Raw genomic sequence first — 18,297 nt, forward strand, 5'->3', positions numbered from 1 at the left:
GTTCTAGAGATACACTTTGAAGCCAAGCCACCAAGATGTCTACAACAGCCTTCAACCTGATCTCCCCGCCTCAGCTGGATAAAGATCAATATCCAGTCATGCAACATTCCTGCTTAAAAACGTATATTGCTTCCTATTATGGATGGGACAACCATCATGAAGTCTTGACTTGCATGCAGAGTCCTTCTGCATCTGGCCCCAGCCTGCTCTTCTTCCAGAAGGCATTCTGTAGGCCTCACAGAAGTGCCTGCCTCAAATTCCTGATGAAAGATGACCAACGAGGACCTCCTCTAAAGCACAGGGGGCTACACTCAATATTATGTAATACCTATAAGCGAAAAGAATCTGAAAAAGAGCATACCTACATATATATATATATGTGTATGTATGTGTGTATATACACGTAATATATATATGTAACTGAATCACTGTGCTGTGCACCTGAAACTAATATAACATTGTAAATTAATTATACTTCAATAAAAATAGAGAAAGAAATGAAAAAGGAAGGAGAGATAGAAAGAAAGAAGAAAGAAAGGAAGGAAGGAAGGGAAAGAAAAGGAAAAGATTCCTGATAACACCTCGGTAATGCACTCATATATGGGCTTGCTTTCCTTCCCTGTCTGATTCTTCCTGCTTCTTTACTCCTGATTCCTGAGATGACCTTGAAAAGAAATGACCTGCACTCTGTTTCAGGGTCTGCTTTCTGGGAAAACAAACCAAGACACCAGGAGAGTCTGACAGAGACCCAAATGCAGGCTCGGCATTTGGAGCATTGTCTCAGCCATGCAGTCACACCAGACTCTCAGGCCCACTGGTGCTCTAATAAAGCTCCCCCGTTCCACCTTAGAGGCCACGAGTCCACAGCTGAAAGTTATTCTCATCAGTAGCAGGGACCGTTTTTCTCTCTTCACCTTCTAGAACCCAGCATGGCCAGCCCCTTCTTCCTTTGTGATCTTTGTCTCCCAGCACCCTTCCCCAACACCCAAACCCATGCTCGCCAGCCGAAACTGGAGGAATGGAAAAGTCCACCTTCTTCCTAGAGGAAAGGAATTCCACTGGGGCCTTATTAGGCTTTCACTGCCTGCTGGTCATGCCTTCAGCTAAACATTCCAGCATCTGCTGTTGTTATCACCAGAGCACCTCAACCAGATCTAGCACATTGCACAGGTGGGAGTAATGTGACAGGGAGAAGGTAAGGAAGGGCTGAATCCATTTTGAAATCTGGCTGGGGAAAGTCAGGATCACCACTGGGTTAGTGATCTACCACTGCATAAGATTCCCGCAAGTTTAGAGGTTTTAAACAACACCCATTTATTATCTCATATTTCCCATGGGTCAAGAGTCTGATACAGCTTGACTGGGTTCTCTGCTCAGGGGCCCACAAGGCTGCAGTCAAGGTGTTGGCTGGGGCTGAAGGTCTCATCGGAGGGTGAGGTCTTCTTCCAAGCTCACGTGTTTGTTGGGTGAATTTAGTTCCTTGCAAGCTATGGACTTGCCGCTATAAGACTAGTGAAAGCTTGCTTCTCCAAGGCCAGGAGCTGAATCAAACTTCTTCCGTCTCTGATTTCTAGATCCTGTTTAAAGGACACACTTGATGAAGTCAGGTCCAACCACATTCAAAGGGAGGGGATGACACGAGGGCATAGGTCATCAAGGATCTTCCTAGAACTCTGCCTCGCATCCACCCTGACTGACCTCCTTTGAGAAACACAAACTGAGGGAGGGGATTACACAGAGAGGGAGAAGCTGATCTGACCTCAGTTGTGTTCTCTACTTGTCATTCTCTGTGAGTAATGCCTTCTCTAATGAGAAAACATTTTTCATTTTTAAATTACCCATCAAATGAGAGAGCAAAGCCCGAAGAGTTTCGAAGATACGGTTACTTCTTTGGTGTGATGAGGCAGAAAAAACCCCACATGGCCCTCTTCACCTTTGCTATCACCAGGTCCTCAAGTCTGAACCTGGGGGCTCACCCTTGAAACCTTCCCCTTCTTCTTCTGCCATGTAGACCATTAACCTCTGACCATTTTACCTCCTCAGCCTCTCGCAAATCCATAACTGCTACAAAGGCCTCCTAATTGTCCCTCCACTTCCACTCTTGCCCTCTATACCCCATTCTACCCACAGCAGTCTGAGCTGTGCGATCACACTCTTGATCCAGGGCCGGGTGGTCCCCTGTGGCCGTGCTCTCCAGCTGCTCAGTTCAGATTCCTAAGGACAGCTTGGTGAGTGGCTTCATCCCTCTATCCGTATGCTAGGGTTGCTGTAACAAAGTGCTATAAACTGGATGGCTAAGACAAGAAAAAATTGATTATCTCAAAGTTCTGGAGGCTAGACGTTAGACATCAGGGTGTTATCAGGGCCATGCTCTTCCCAAAGGCTCTGGAGGAGGATCCTTCCTTGCCTCTTTCAGCTTCTGGTGGTTCCAGGCATCCTTTGGCTTGTGGCCACATACCTCCAATCTCTGCACTAATCTTCACATGGCCTTCTTCCTTCCATGTCTCTCTGCGTCTTCACACAGCATTCTCCCTATGCCTCTGTCCAAATTTCCCCTTTTTATATGGACATCAGTCATATTAGATTAAAGCCCACTCTAATGACTGCATCTTTTTTTAATTGAAGTATAGTTTATTTACAATATTGTGTACATTTCTGGTGTACTATAGCCAGAATCACTGTTCTTGGATTCAGCAAAGAGTTTAGATTTATTTGACAGAGCGTGGGTGCTAAATACTAATAGTTACGGCAGCTGACACTTCAGTGCTTGCATATGCTAAGCCTTTAGCTTATTTAATCCTCATGACAAGCCTATGAGATGGTTGTTATTATTATCCCCACTTGACAGATGGGTAAAACTGAAGCACAGAGAAATTAAATAACTGTCCCAAGGGCACACAGCTACTAAGCAGTAGAACCTGGGCTCAAGTCCAACTTTCTGGCTCCAGAGTCCCAATTGTCTTCCCAAACTAAGACCTCTATCCCCTCATTAGTGGGCATATAAGATTTGTCTGCTAGAAACCATTAAGTACTTTTTACTGTGTAACAACTACCCTAATGCTGAGTGACTTAAAACAATGAGTTGTTATTGCTCTTGATTCTGTGCATTGGCTGAAGGTTCTTTGTTGGTCTTGCCTGGACTGAATGGGCTACATTCAGCTAGAGGGTGGGCTGGAAATTGGACTCAGTGGGGATAGTGGAGCATCCATCCCTTTCTGTGTGTCCTTCATCTGACATGGATGGTTGTGCCAGAGCATAGTGGTCTCAGGGCTCCAAGAGAGCAGAGATGGAAGCCGCAGGGTCTCCAGAGACCTAGCTTCAGAAGTTATGTAGCACCACTGCTGCTACATTCTATCAGCCAAAATGAGTCACAAGGGCAGCTCAGATTCAAGGGAGGGGGGCATAGACTCCACTTCCTGAAGGAAGAAGCTGCAAAATCACATTGCAAAGAAGCCTGCATACTGGGAGAGGAGGAGTTTGTAGCCATTCAACTGTCTACCACAAGTAGACAGATAAAACCTGCACGCTAGGTAACATGCAACACATCTCTGTTAGTGGGGACTCTGGGTTGCACATGACAGAACTCCAACTTGAACTGGCGTACCAAAAAGGAAGGGGAATTTATTGGGTCACTTTCCTTTTAAATCCAAGACTTAGTCCATCGTAGTCACTAGCACCCGATATGTTGTTCTTTCCTTCTTTCAGGTGGGACCACCTCCATGTAGTGGCAAAATTGACACTACCAGCTTCCTCCTTAAATTCCTACTAAAAAAACCCTTTCTCAACAAATTCTTCCAACAAATAACTCAGGATTGCCTATCATTGGTCTGGCTCTGGACCCACATCCATCTCTGAACCTGTCACTGAAGCCAAGGCGTTGAAATATGCCCATTGACCATTCTTAGATCATATGTCTGTGGAATGGGGTGTAAGCCCAGGGGTGTGCTGGTAAACGTTTAAGAGCAGGCTCTGAGGTGAGGAGGGAGATGCTCATTTGTAGAGTTTGCCAAGGCCCGTGGTATAAATACTCTCACTGTGGCTGATTTCAAGCTGCTGTCATGATGCCGTCATGATTCCCAACAGAGTTGGGAGGAGAGGGCACAATCGCAAGCCTAGCTAGTAGACGTGGCCGCCAGCACTCCACTCCATATCCCTGCCCAAATCTCAGGACTAAGGCTTGGGGAAGGGTGGTGTCCTGGGGAGAAATCAGGAAATGGAAATGAACAAGACCAAAACCTCTACCCCCGAATTTCCAATATAACTCTTATTTTCTTTCTTTCCCCACAAATGGACAATATTTAAGGGATTAGTGCTTTGCTTGTTATTATGGTTGGTCATTTTTCTTTCTTTTTTTCTTATTAAGGCCACAACCGTGGCACATGGAAGTTCCCAGGCTAGGGGTCCAATCGGAGTTGCAGCCACCGGCCTACACCACAGCCACAGCGATGCCAGATCCGCGCCATGTCTGTGACCTACACCGTAGCTCATGGCAATGCCGGATCCTTAACCCAGGGAGCAAGGCCAGGGATCAAACCCACATCCTCATGGACACTATGTCGGATTCTTAACCTGCTGAGCCACAATGGGAACTCCTGGTTGTTTTTAATAATTAAAAATCAAAAGGAAGTTTGGAGATAGAACACGTTCAACATGATAAAATGTTGAACCATTTGCTCACATCTTTCCAGGCTAGATCAGTTCTTTCTAAAAGTGTAAAGTCATCAGCCTGTCTTTAACCTAGTTCATTCCCCACCACGAGTATACACTGATTGTTGGTTTTAAAAATCACAATTCAAGTAACAACTAACCTTTTCGATGGCTTGCTCTGTGCCAAGCACTGTGCCAAATGCCCTGCCTGGATTGTCTCACTTGGTCCTCAAATCAACCTGATGAGCTTGTTGCAATTCTTGCCCCCATTCAACAGATGCAGCAACTGAGGCACAGAATGGGGAGGTCACTTGCCTGTGGTCACACAGCTGCCTGTGGCCACACAGCTAGTCAGTGGCAGTGTTAGGAATGAGCCTAAAGCTGTCAGTCCCTCTGGGAAATGGTCTCAACTTCTGCCTTCTACTGCCTTCTCACTGGCTAAAGTGGAGCGTCTTATAACCCAAAAGAGCCCTTTAGTGGGTATTTTGCAAAGCTGAGGATCCTTTCATAATGTGTCTGTGACTCGTGTCCCATGTTTGAACATGTGTTTTTATTAGAGAGGGAGAGACAAGCCCTTTGCAAGGGCAGGCTCTGAATGGCTTCCTCAGGGAGGACAAGTCCCATCCAGGCCACGTGTGGGCAGGTCACGGCTCAGGCTGCATCTGCCCGCAGCAGGGAACTCTGGCCTGGAGCTGGTGTGTGGCAAGTCTTCTGGCTTCTACCTCGGGGCTGAAAGCTGTCCTCAGCTCCTTTGGGTCAGGAACCTGGAGTTAGCTGCCAGGAACCCATGATTCCTGATAAGACCCAGGTCTCCCCTAGAACCTCGGGGGCCATTTATTTATCCACCACTCCTGGGACAGTCAGAGGGGAGTGGAAGTGACAGGGCCCTGAAGTGGGGAGGGGAGGGCGGCTCCCATGACTAATGTGTGTCCAGGAAGACCTTGGCTGGGTTGGGTGTCTCCTTCAGGCTGGAAACGATGATTTGTGGGTCTGGGAGTTTGAATTTTATGACCTGAACCTTTAGCCTTTCTGGGGCCTGTGAGAGAGGCCCAAGAGGAGACGTTGCCAGAGGCAGTTAACGTTTGGCCTTGGTTTGATTTGTTCCAGTTGTTTTGCAGCTGCCCCTCCGTCTGTTGTCATCGATCGCGGGGAGTCCCTGGGCACCCACCTCCCCAGCTGGACTCAGGCTGTAGGCAGGAGAGGGCAAGAAATAAAACAAGGATGAGGACCCCATCTTCAGGAAGGACAGATCCGAGACTGCACAGTGGCACAGCGCCTCCGTCTCCAGGGACCCTTAGAGCCATTGGAGATCAGTGGACGGAAGGAGGGGAGGTTTTTGGAGGAAGGTGGCCTCCTGCGATGATTCAAAGGGCACATGAGGCATCTTGAGAGGAAGGCAAGAAGGATTCACGCTGAAGGAATGGCCCGTGGAGAGGCGGAGGTGGAAGGGTCTGGGCGAGAGAAGGAAGTAGGAGGCAGAGGACAGAAGTAGGACTGGAGATGGGGGTGCGCGGAGGCCCCAGAAGTCAAGCTAAGGACTGCTTCAAGCCGGGGCCAGAAGGGTGAAGATAACACAGATGTAAACGAAAGTAGCATCCCTGTTTTCCAGGAGCTTGCCAGGGAGTCTCTTGTGCTTTTGAGGAGAATCCATGTTATCCAGGTAGTTGGGGAAATTGAAAAAATTTAGAGAAACCCCTGGGAGGGAGGCATCGTCCAGGCGTCTGCTGTACAGGAAGCGTCTAAGTTACACACTCGGGTGCTTTTCCTCCACCCAGACAATGTTTTTCTTCTCCCATAACAACAAGCCTACAGCTGGGGAAGGGGGGGTGGTGATTTAAAAAAACCATTCCAAGAGATAAATCTTGTAATACTAACCGCTGAACAGCTGGCCCTTTAAAGCATAGAACAGCCATTTAGCCATTAATCCATCCCTTTAAAATGCAGAACCATCCCACCCCCTAACACACACGCGCACACACACACACACACAGGCACGCACATGCGCGCACACAAAGGGTAGTTCGATTTCATTTGGTGCAGCTACAGCAGCCGTTGCTCTTTGCACGTCCCCCAATGCAGCCCTGGGTCCAGTTGAAAGAGTTTAAGCCAGCACCAGTATCCAGGGGAGGGCAAGAGAAGCCACAAATCCTAAATGCCTTTTCACCAAATTCCTCTCTGCAAGTACCCCCCACCCCGCCCCCGTGATCCTGGGTCCTGATGCAGCAGTACCTGGTGCCCTTCCCAGACCTCCTGCCGTCTCTGAGCGCCTTGCTTTCCTGGAAACAATCTGCAAGGGCAGCTGTCACCACCAGGCCCCTCAGCCCACCAGACACTCACCAGATCTGCCTCCCAGGCCCGAGTCTGCTGTTTCTCTTTCTTATTCCCAATGGTCATCTTGAGTGAGCTATACCACATGTTGTCTTGATGGTGCCTAGTTGCCATAGGACTTTGATGAGACCATTTTCTTTGTCCCTCCCAGCTTGCCATCTGAGTAGCCTCTTTGCATCTGTGATTTGTGACCTTCCTGAGAGGCAAAGAAATAAAATTAAGCCCCATCTTTCTCCTTTCTCTCTCTCTCTCTCTCTCCTCTCTCTCTCTCTCTCTCTCTCTCTCTCTTGCTCTCGCTCTGTCACACACACACACACACACACACACACTCAAGCATGCACCCGCATATACACACACATGGCTGTGACTGACAGTTTGGAAAAGAGGAGTGGGTCGTGTGTGTGTGTGTGTGTGTGTGTGTGTGTGTGTGAGAGAGAGAGAGAGAGAGAGAGAGAGAGAGAGAAGGGGAGAATCAGATGAGTAACTGTCTGGGATGGGATGAATTGGTTAGCTGTCAGGTATAAGAAAATTAAGGCCATTAGCTATTTTCGATTTTTTTTCCTGTCGTGTCAATAAGATTAGCAAGCCAAATGCTCAAGGAGCACATTTAGGGGAGTTTTGAGTGCTCCATGAAACCTGCAAACCTCTGCTGAGGGAGATTGCCTGGAATTCTCTCCCGCCTGCCCTTTCAGTGGGTAATAATAACGGGAGAATTCGTGAGCAGACAGATGCTGCGCGCACTGGTGCACAGCGCTCGGCATTGTATAATAATGAATATATTCACAACGGCTGTTTCAATGGTTGTTTCTTAAAATGATAAAGTTAATTTTGCTGAGCCCTTCTTTATTTTTTTAAACCTGAGCCTCAAAAAGATGGAAGCTGAAATCACCTCTTATTCTTTTATTCACAATGGCTTCATTATGACATTTGGAAATACAAACAAAAAAATTGTGTTCTGCAGGGAGCCTGGAAACACGCAAAGCCTGGTCTGTTCTCCCAGCAACTGGATGTCCAGGGATTGTCGCTTTGTTTTGATCTTAGCTGGTGTGAAGACAGGTGAACAGGGTCCTTGGGTGGTGGGATGTAATTCTCAGTATTTATTCCAAATCTAAGCAGGGTTTTACCCTTTTTACAGTGTGATATCCGTAAGATGTTATGTCAGTAATAGTAGTCAGAGCAGCTATAATGGTACATCGGGTGCCTTCGATGTGCATGTCAGTACCCTAGATGCTGCTCAGTTATTAATTTAAATCTTCCCCTAAACCCTGCAAGATAGGTCTTAGGTGGAACCACATGAAATTACAGTTTCTGTGGATCAAAATATCAAATATAGGCAATATCATGTAATTCAAACTAATCTTATTTCTCCATTTTATAAAGACACAATCTCAGAGATGCTAGGTAATGAGCACAAGGTCAGCCATCAAACAAAGGACAAAAGTGAGGTTTATACCCTGACCTGCAGAGCCCGAGGGCTCTTCTCTACCCCAGGCTCCTTGCAGCTTGGTTCAAGGGGTCTTAGTATTATCTCTAGTCACATCCAAGGACATCGAGGGCTTTGAAAAACAAAATGACTAGGATGTACACCCAGGAAGAGGCAAGGCCCAGCTCAAATCCCATGTCTTAAGGGAACCCATTCATCTTTCCCACTTTGCGAGAATAGGATAAGCTCCAAGCAGAACCACGGTGACAGATGAGCTGGCTCCTTTCCACTTGGCAGTCTGCACCCCGATTCGCACCTTGCGCACCTAGCTCCCGCAGCCCCCCGGCACACCCCCTACTCCCATCCTTGCCCAGGGGATTATCCCGAGTTCCCCTCCCACACTGCACTCATAACACGTTCACTCAGAAAGCCCCGCTCATTCCTGAACCCTTGTGTCCTTGCCACCCTGGAGTGGTGGCATTTGAATGGAGAAGTTTAGGGCACTGTCTCAGCTTGGGTCTCTCCCTGTCCCCCAGAAGCAGATCCTAAGACAAAGACTTGAGTGCAAGGAGTTTATTTAGAAGCTAGTCCTGGAGTTCCTGTCGTGGTGTGATGGAAATGAATGCGACTGGGAACCATGCAGTTGCAGATTCGATCCCTGGCCTCACGCAGTGGGTTAAGGATCTGGCGTTGCCGTAGCTGTGGCGTCGGCCAGAGGCTGTAGCTCCAACTAGACCCCTAGCCTGGGAACCTCCATAGGTGCAGCCCTAAAAAGCAAGAAAAAATAAAAATAAAAAAATAAAAGCTAATCCTAGGAAGCTCTGATAGAAGAATGGAGAAGTGAGGTGGGAAAAGAAAGGACATATGCAAGGTGTGTTATCGAGCAGGTGGCCTCCGTGGGTGCTCCATCAGAGATCAATCCAGCTGAGACCTCTGGGTGATAACAGAATATGCCCCAGACTTATCCCCACCAAGAGGTGAAGAAGCTGGTATATATATCCACCAACTCATTGGTGAGGACAGCTTCCCAGGGTATAAACTCCAGTTTGCCTTTCTAGAGTCCTGAACATGTGCCCATGGCTGGAATCCTTAGTGGATACTCACTGTGAACGCCTGAAGGATATAGGAGTGAGTGCCAAGGGTGAGGGCCTCGAACCTGAACATCATCTGAACTTAAAGGAATGACTGTTGGCGTTCCTGCTGTGGCTCAGTGGAAATGAACCTGACTAGTATCCATGAGGATGCAGTTTCAATCCCAGGCCCTGCTCAGGGGGTAAAAGGATCCGGTATGGTTGTGAGCTGTGGTGTAGGTCGCAGATGTGGCTCAGATCTGGCATTACTGTGGCTGTGGTGAGCCCTAGCTCCAATTCAACCCCTACCCTGGGAGCTTCCACATGCCGCAAATGTGGCCCTAAAAAATAAAAGAAAATAAGGGGGGGGAGAATGACTCTGTGACCATTAAACTCAGGAAGATCTCTGAGCTTGAGGACAGGCAGATGGGTCAGGGCATCTGGAGGCGTGAACCCCAGTGCCAGTCACCTGGTAGCCCCGAAGCCATTGTTCCTAAGATGTGTCCTAATCGAAGTAGGACTTGCAGAATTTCACTCCCTCCTTTTTCCAGAGGCCCTCACCCACCAATGTGAGGTGTCTCTGTAATCCATCTTCTCTCTGCTGTGCAAGTAGCCACAAGAGCCATGATTTTTCAGCCCGTGGTCCCTCGTGAGGTCACCTTCACACTAGTAAAATGGGCGAATCCTTGGGGAGACTGAGAGAAGGCACCTTGCAAGTTTCAGAACTTGATTGGTGGTGGAATTTTTTTCTGTGTCTTCCCGACTTTAATGTGGCTCTAATTCTGACTTCGTTGCAGAGCCGTGAAATCAAATTAGGAAATGGGAGGAGACGAGCAACCCCTTCAAGCACAATCAACTTCTGATGGCTTCCCCAAAGCGCTAATGAATCCGAATAGACCTCCAGTAATGCAAGGTGGCTTTTGGCAGCACTTTGTTTTTCTCCTTTCTAACAAGGAAATGGGCCAGGGCATAGGTATGCAGGTAGCTAATGCCACAAGGTGTTGGAGAGCCTTGGCTTTTTACTGCCCGGGAGGCCTTGGGGGAAGGCAGGGAGGCTGATTAGAAGGAAGGGAAGGCAGGAGCCAGCAGCAGCAACTTGCAGCCCCAATGGGTCTGTTATGTATAAGCTAACGTGTGAGACATTGTGTGGAAACAAAGAGAAAGAAAACATCCCTGACCTTGAATGGCTAGCAGGCTGTTTGCTCAGAGCCTTGCAACTCAACCTGTGAAATAGAAGCATCACATCGTCACCGTCACCAGAGAGCTTGTTAGAAATGCAGAATCTCAGCCCCCGCCCCTCCAAGACTTACTGAATCAGAGTCTGAATTTTAACAAGGTCCTCAGGGGATTCGTATACACTGTAAAGTGTGAGAAGAGCTCGCCCAAGAGATCCCAGATCTGATCATGTCCCACCTGAGCTCACACCTCCATCCTGATCTCATCCTAACTTCCCATCCTCAGCTCTCGCCTTTCCCTATTACCCCTTGGAACGCTACACTCCCTTCTCGCGTGCCCTCCTGTCTCATGATCACATCACATCCTCCCATCCATCCTCATGCCGTTTCCTCCAGCAGCAATGCCCTCACCTTTGTCTCTGCCTATCAGAAACCCCCTCCATCTTCGTGCCCGGGCTTCTCCTCTGTGAAGCCTAATCCAACCCCTCGATAATCAGAAGGTATCATTACTATTCATTTGCCACTGCCTGACCTTATTATTGTTAGGTGTTTACATGCAGCATGACAGAAGGATGGGCTTGAGAGCCTGATCATTCTAAGTTCTACCAGTTTTGATCTGCAGTGTGCAGATTAGATCATGGTTCTTAATTTCTGGCACCCTCCCTCTATTAGAATTACATACCCACAGCCTCGTCTATGTGACTTTGCAATTTCTCCCACTTGACTGGGCATAAAATACTTCGCTGTCCATTGATGTTAGTCTTTCCATATGACTTGAATTGGTTAATAGAATATGAGAGAAAGTGACAATGTGTTCTGAGCCTATCGTGTGTTTCTAGTTGTCTCCCTTGACTTTACCATCACCAGGAGCAGAACATATCCCAGGTTAGCTGTTGGGGCCAAAGAGGATGAGATACACAGGAACAGACTTAAACTCAACCTGCAGCCAGGTCAAGATGACCCACATTTTGAAGCAGAACTTCCCTAGCAGATCCACAGGCCTGTGCTCAATAAAAATAAGGCTTATTATGGTATGCCACTGAGTTTTGTAGCGCTTGGTTGCATAGCATTATTTGTGGCAATAGATAACTGATATACTATGCTTCTCTAAACCTCAGTTTTCCCATCTGTGTAATGGACAGATAAATATCTACCTCATAGTACTGTCGTGATGATCAAAATGTGACATTGTACGTAAAGTGAGTAACAGTAGTGCTTGATAAATAGTAGGTAACTTATTCAGTAGTATCATTATGTCTTCCCACCAGACCGGAGACTTTTTAGAAGTAGGATCTTGGTCTTATCCATATTTTTATCCTCCCAAATGCCTACTGGGCTCCTAGAAAGCACTCATTCAATGAATAGAATCAATTATTATTATAGAAAGTTGCTCATTTGCTTGGGCAGTTCTTGCCCTGCAGATCCTTACTCAGCCTTTAGTGATGAGCCTGAGCTTGTCACAGCAGATGAAAGCTTCAATATTGAGGGTGTTCTGTTCAAAGCAGTGGTTATATTAGGCCTTGGGGGTATTTTGTTGAGTTTTGTGTGTAGTTAAGGAATCTAATAGTGTTTTGATTTGTTTCTCAATTAGAAATGCTATACAAAGAATTTCATGGAAAAGAAGCATTTCCTCTTCAAAGGGAGCTGTGAGGACTAGGGAAACACAGACCCTTCTACCTTCCAACTTCAAGTGTGAGCCCTTCATCCAGTCTGAAGTTTAACCTCTGAAAAGCTGGCTATGGACGTGGGAGGGAGGGATGACTGGGGCAGGGCCCTGTGGCAGTGGCATCTGTCTCTTTAAGAAACAGAAATGAAACCTAATTAGCATAGACTGGCTGCAATTAACATATAAGTCCCAGTTCTGGGAGTTGGAGGAAGGGAAAAGGATAGAGCTAAAACTTAATGGGGTTTTGTTAGACAAAATTAGCTTCCACAGAACAGCCATAAAAATATCTAAATTATGAGAGCCTCTTGCCATTTGCCATTAACACGAAGGGACATGCTAATATTTAGTGGCGCCATGTCCTGGAAATTAACTGCAGTGAAGGAAGCCCCAGGGGCATCCCTGTGAGCAGTAAGGGCATGTCCACTGGCTCGACTGTTACCCAACTGCTTGACTAAATGTTTTACAGAAACTTAGACTCTACAAATCACACGTGTCTCAGCCAGTCTTTTTGGCAATGGTTCCAGAACTGTAGGATGACACCTCCATGGGTGATATATGGAAAGCTGAAATCTTTTTGTATAGTCTTTGAATTTGGGTATGATTTTCCTCAAAAGAAGACATGGGTAAGGCTGATTTGTGCACATTTGAAGATGCCTCCAATTCTCTTTCCAGCCTTACACTCTCAAAGAAAATCAGCCCCTTTGCTTTTGAATAGCGCCAAACCAACTGGTATGAGTTTCATCATAGACTCCTCCCATGGTTTTGCGTCTTGCCTTCCCTTGAGGGAAAGAGGTAAACCATTCTCCTCTATTTTCCTCTCCTGAAGGTCATCAGTGATTACCTAAATATACAAAGGATATTTTTTTCGTGGTCCTCAGTCTCCTTGACCCCCATTTCATTAGACATAGTTGACCAGCTTCCCCTGCCTTGATTTCTATACCACTTGCTCTGAGGCTCATTCACTCTGCCCTTCCTCTTCAGGTGGGTCCCCATTCTCCTTTCACTCCTATATAGGTGCTGCTCATGACTCCTGGCCTCTGTCCTAGGGTCTTCTCTTGTGCTTCTCTTTAAAGATTATTTGCTGGTGTCCACCTTCACTTATAGGCTGGTATCCCTCAGATCTGAAACCTAGGCCTGACTCTTTAGCCCTGTGTTGCAAACTTCCAGTGGGACATCCACATTTGGAGTTCCTACTTTTGCTTCCAATTCAGCCTGCCCACACCCCAGGCCATTATCCCCTCCTATTTTATGGAGATGCTCTCTATTTCCTTCCTACCCCTCATCTACCTCTTTATGGCCCTGGAGAGTACATCCTATATACTCCTCATTCTCATCCTCCTCCACAGCCAGTTGGATCAGGATCCATGAACACTGACTCAGGAGCTCATCTGTTGGCTGGGCTACAGCCTGTCAGATCCTCAGTCTCAAGAATTTGAACTCAATTGAGAATACGAGCATCCTGGAGCAGCACGGTAGAATGAAGGTCCATAAAATCTTGCTCCCAAGATCTCCAAACTTAGCTTGTTTCTTGCCCTTTCTAAGGCTGGTCAATTTTCCCTTGCATTAATGAAGGATATCCTGATTCTTTCAACAAATTACAATTTTAAGTGAGTTCTGACAATTTTTTGACAGCCATGAAATTTCTGATTGAGTCACATTTGATTTGCCTGCCCTTCACGACTTTCTATATCTTTGAGACCATTGTTTTCCCAGGCTTCAAAAGGATAAACTTTGGAGGCATCTTTGAAGCCATCCTTTACTACTTTATAGCTGATCTGTCTTAATGACTTTCTATTCCTTCCTCTGAAATAGCCCTGACATTTTAGATCCTCCCCTATCCAAGTTCTGATCACCTCCAAGCTGGACTTCTCTGCCCTAAGCTCTACCCTTCCAATCGCTCATTCATTTCTTCTTAAAATACTGCCCTCATCAAAATATCCTTCTGCCAAAGAACCTCTGAGGGCTCTTGAGTGTCCTCCTGAACATCGGGACCTTCATTTATCTTGACCACCCAATTTATTTTCGTCCCTCTCAAATCAATATATCCTACATACAAACTTGGCTATTCCCCAATGTTTCAGCCTTAGTTACATAACAAGCCATTCCAAAATGTAGTGATTTAAAAAGGTTCTTATGTTATTTAGCTCTTGATTCTGTGGGTTGATTAGGTATGACTTCTGGTCTGAAATGTCTTAGCTGGTCTCTGCTAGGTTTGCTCACACAGCTGTGGTCCGCTGGTGTGTTGACCAGAGCTTGGAAGATCAAGAATGATCTCACACCTATGTTCGGAGCGGGCAGACTATTGGCTAGGGTGCCCCAATTCTCATCCATGTAACCTTTCCAATGGCTTAGTTCAAGCTTGTTCACAAGGTGATCTGATGGTCCCAAGCTCAACAAGAGGGCAAACCCCAAGGTGTAAGTCCTTCTGAAACCTCTGCCTTTGTCTCATTTGTTAATGTCCTCTTGGCTAAAGCCAGTCATGTAGACAACCCAGATTCAAGGAGAAGGGAAATAGACCCCATCTTTTGATGGGAGGAGCAGCAGTGTCACATTGCAGGGAAGTGAATGCAGAGAGGCGAATAATTTGTAAGCATTTTTCTAATCTGCCACACTCAGCATGAACTGGGAGTGGGTCTCATTAGTATTCTCTTCTTGTCCATTCTGTCATAGGAATATCCTGCCTCTCTGTTCCTTTCCCTTAATTCAAATTCTTCTTCTCAAAGGTTAGGGACAACTTGCCTCCTCTCTGAACTCTGCTCTAAGGATCCCCAAATAACCAGCCCTCCACCATTGGTGATCTCTGCCCTGCTCCCTTACTTTTTGTCATTTTCTGACCATTTTTTTGAGCTTGTGTCTGTCTTATGATTTAGAATACAAGTTAACCAAGGATTACTTTTCATGTCTTTATGTATAAAATATATATTTATAGTTTTCATGTATCTTGGCTTTCATGTCTAGTACAAGGTCCAGCATTTGGGAGGCGCCAAATAATACTTGTGGGTTATTTGCTATCAAGGAATAGCTCAGAATTCTCCTCAAAGCCACTTCTCTCTTAAATTCATTTAAGTTTTAAAAAGGAAACAAATGCCCTTAGCATTCTGAAGAAGGTGGTAGAGAATGCTCAGATGGTGTAATGATTTCCGCTTTCTGACTAGGTGAGAATCATAGTTCCACTTGGAAGGCGTCTCCTAACCTTGGGCTCAGGGAAGTCTTGTGGGCTCCTCAGCCACTTTTCTTCCACCCCTGGCCACACGACCACTCTTCAAGGCCCTTAGCTGTCACTCTGTAGGCTCAACGCCATACTCTAATAGACGGCAGTGGGCATCTTTCTCATTCATAACTTGCCTATTGAGAGGATCCCATGAAAAATACCAGTCTTCTAGGTCTCAGCAAGGACACTTTGGGGACCACAGTCTGAAAATACCCTTTGCCTGCAGGCTGCAGTTTTCCCTGGGATCCTGCTCAGACACTTAGGGCTTTGTTTCTGTGCTCCCAGGACCCCTCCGCAGACAGTTTGGCATAGAACTTGCCTTATGACGGTCTCTGCTCCAGTCATATCCTTCATTGCTTAGATCCCTTTGCTCCCAGCCTTGCTGATCCAGGGCCCTGTTTTCCCAATTTGTTTGATCCTGGAGTGTGTTGTTTGTCTCTTGGGTTGCCCATCAGGCAGACCTTCAGACATACCTTCTGAAATCTGATAGCTGTCCCTTCTCTCATTTCCCTTTCTGGGAATTTGGAAAGGAATCCAGGAAGCCCTAGTCATATTTAGCCACTGATTTTATTTATACCACCGTCAAAAATAAAAACATTCACCGAACACCAAAACAAGGCTTAACTTCTTAGCCGGTTGGGGTGATGTGGGATGATAGATCGAGCTCAAGGATGCTGTGCTGCTTGTGATCCTGACACAGGGGTTTACACTGAGGGCTCTTTCTGATAATTTAAGAAATGATGTGTCTCTGGAATGCTGGAGAAGAGTGAATAAGGAAAGTGCCCATCACATGTGCATGCGGGTATGTGTGTGTGTGTAAAGAAAAACAGCAGGTTCTAAGAAATTCTTCGGCTGTGGGATGCGATTTGCATGCCCTTCTGTGTCGCAGAGACTCTCTATGTGTGCAGCACGTCGTTGGGGGGTGCCTGCATCTCAAATCACTGGCTCTGTGCAGCCTTGATGAGGCGCCCGATTTACATATTCTCAATTTAATCTAAAGTAGGTACTAATTGATTACTGCTGAATGTCTGCACGCTCTGATTATCTGTTCAGATCCTGAGGGGGGTGGGGGAATAGCAAAGGATCTTTCTTCTATGACTAGGATTTTATTTTCTCTGATCCAAGGAGCACTTATTTGCTAGGCCCAGAGGGCCTAGTAAACCCCCCTCCAGCCTCTCCCCACCTTCACCCCCAATTGCCAAAAATAAATACCACCAGCTCTAACACTGGTTTGTTTTTTTTTTTTTTATGTTGTAGAATAAACTGTTCTCTCCTCAGTTATTCAGCATTTATTGAACGAATATTTTGGAAATGTCTCCCAAGTATATGTTATTGCCATCTCCATAAAAGCAGGATTCCATAGGTCTTGAAAGTACAGACCCTGGAGCCAGATGGCTGGGTTTAATCCAGGGTCTGTCACTTACTAGCTGTGTGACTTGGGGTGAGTTGCTTAACCTCTCTGTGCCTCAGTTTAGCTGCCTATCAATGGGATTATTAGCAGTCCTCACCTCACAGGGTTGGAAGGCAGACAAGGATGTTGATTAAAGTTCCCCTGAGGAATTTTAGAGTCTTCATCCGTTCTCGCCTCACCTGTTCTGCGTCATCTCAGATATCAACAATGACAGGGTGCAGGTATGAGAAAATATAGATCTTGCCCTGGGGGTGGGGTGGAGGTATTATTAGCCAAGAGCCTTCTGGAAAGACTTGCCTGTCAGTCAGGGTGAGGAGTAGGAAAGAGGAAGGGGAGGCTAAGGGCGGGGGGTGGTCAGTGAACATGCGCTGGATGCCTTCTGGATGCCTGGCTCCGTGTTGCTACTGGCGACACAAACATGAAAGCTACGGCTTGTTCACTGAAGGACTTCACTGCTCCAACCACTGCAGTAGAGCACGTTTCCTCTGTTATTGACCTTCCACATTTATTTTAGGTTTTGTCCTCACTGCAGAGTTGCCGGCCCCCTTTCCCCCTTTTGTTATTGGTGTGTAACACACACGCAGAAGAAACGCACAGGTAGTATGCACACCGTTCAGTGCGTCATCGCAGAAAGAACACACTGTGCAAGCCCCGCCCATATCGAGAAACAGAACAGGTCTGGCCCTCAGAAGTGCCCTTCCTGCCCGAGCTCCCCTCCGGTCACAACCACCCCCCAATGGGTAGTCAGCTTCCTGCCTCTGCGTCCTACCCTCGGATTTCCCAGCTGGGTGCTAGTCCTTGGCCAAGAGAAGCTCAGAGAGCACAGTTGGGAGATGTGACAAGATCAGGCATGATGGGAAATATCTGGATCCTTCCAAGAAGGGTCTAGCCCCTGGTGTGTGTGTGGCTCCCCTTATGACTGCTTTGACTTTTTCAAAGGCAGAGCCGCTCTGAGCTGCTTCATACCAGAGCCAGCATCAGGGAGAGCAGAGCAGCCTTTCTGTTGGTCTGAGCAAGCCCCTGTCCAGAAATGTGTTCAGCAAAGGGCCAGGATTTCTCATTCTTGGCCAGCCTGGCTGCTGGGATCTCTTACGAAGACAGGCATATTAGCAAAAGAAGGCCCTCTGATACCTCGAAAAACTGACAAGTAACCAGGAAATAGCATAGCAGGGATGAGTGTAGTTAACCCTCTCAGACTCTCCATCGTCCAGAGAGTTCAGGGTCTTTCAAGAATGGGAAGGAGAAGAGGTAGATCTTGCCAGGACCACCCAGGACATCCCAGTGGGAAGTTCTGATCAATCAAGGAGGGAGGGGGACATTGCCCAGTAAGAACTGCTGGAGAATGGCCGAGTAGTTGTTCCAGTTA

The 18,297-nt window shown here is 46.8% G+C and overlaps 1 long non-coding RNA gene across 1 annotated transcript; it reads right to left on the bottom strand.

The window, feature by feature from the left end:
- LOC110257740 lies at positions 1,290–10,731 on the bottom strand. Its single transcript, XR_002340679.1, has 3 exons — positions 10,647–10,731; positions 6,985–7,171; positions 1,290–1,577 (listed from the first exon to the last, which is right to left on the bottom strand). It is a non-coding gene; the product is annotated as an uncharacterized LOC110257740 (long non-coding RNA).

This window comes from Sus scrofa, chromosome X (assembly GCF_000003025.6).
Source record: "Sus scrofa isolate TJ Tabasco breed Duroc chromosome X, Sscrofa11.1, whole genome shotgun sequence".
Classification (NCBI taxonomy): Eukaryota; Metazoa; Chordata; class Mammalia; order Artiodactyla; family Suidae; genus Sus; species Sus scrofa.